The sequence below is a fragment of the Mesitornis unicolor genome, unplaced genomic scaffold (assembly GCF_000695765.1).
Source record: "Mesitornis unicolor isolate BGI_N332 unplaced genomic scaffold, ASM69576v1 scaffold8491, whole genome shotgun sequence".
In the NCBI taxonomy this organism is placed as follows: Eukaryota; Metazoa; Chordata; class Aves; order Mesitornithiformes; family Mesitornithidae; genus Mesitornis; species Mesitornis unicolor.
Window position 1 is genome coordinate 19889 of NW_010164415.1, and position 774 is coordinate 20662.

Below are 774 nucleotides of genomic sequence, written 5' to 3' on the forward strand. Positions count from 1 at the left end.
CTGCTATTTTCATCCAAGTTAATGAAAATGGTACGTGCCTCAACCATCCTCTGGCCTAATTAGAAGCTACTTACCAGTCAAGTACCTAGGATAGAACTGGAAAGAAGGGAAGCAAGATTCCAGTCAGTAGATAGTTAAGAGAAGTGGTTAGAGCTTGAAAAGTTCTGTGGCGTAGAGTATTCTCCATAGTGAGTTATGCACCTGGGAAACAAAAATGAGGCTATGCTGGAGTGGGAGGAGTTGTGTGGGGAGTAAGAGGGTTCTCACTAAGATCCAATTACTCTTGTGAGTGTCCAAAGGGCTTGTGTGGGTTCTTAGAGTACCAGAAGTTAATTCAGCTCTTGTTAGGCTAATGAAGGCCAGCACACAGAAGCCCTCAACTCTCTGCTCATTGCTAGTGATTTATTCTTAGATCTGCCATATTTAGGACCGCAGTAGAGTGTCTCCGTGCTGTTGCTGCTAACAACTGTCAGGCTCGTGATCCTGCTTCCTCTCTGAACTCCTGATTTTCCTTGGACAACCGGAGTGCTACAGAAGTACTTAAACATTTTTTAAGGTGTTAAGTGTGATTTAGCAGTCTCAAAGAAGCTGGCTCATGCTAAACTGCAAGCTTGCTTGATCAGCCTGTTTATCTGCCCCTAGGTTAAAATCGCCCCAGTGCTGTGATCAGAGCAGTACACCGAGGTGGATGTGAACTTCTCTTTCCCCTGTGTAGGCTCTCAAAACACTCATGTGCTCGTTTGTTTCAGGTTATGCCTTTTCTAAAGGACACTA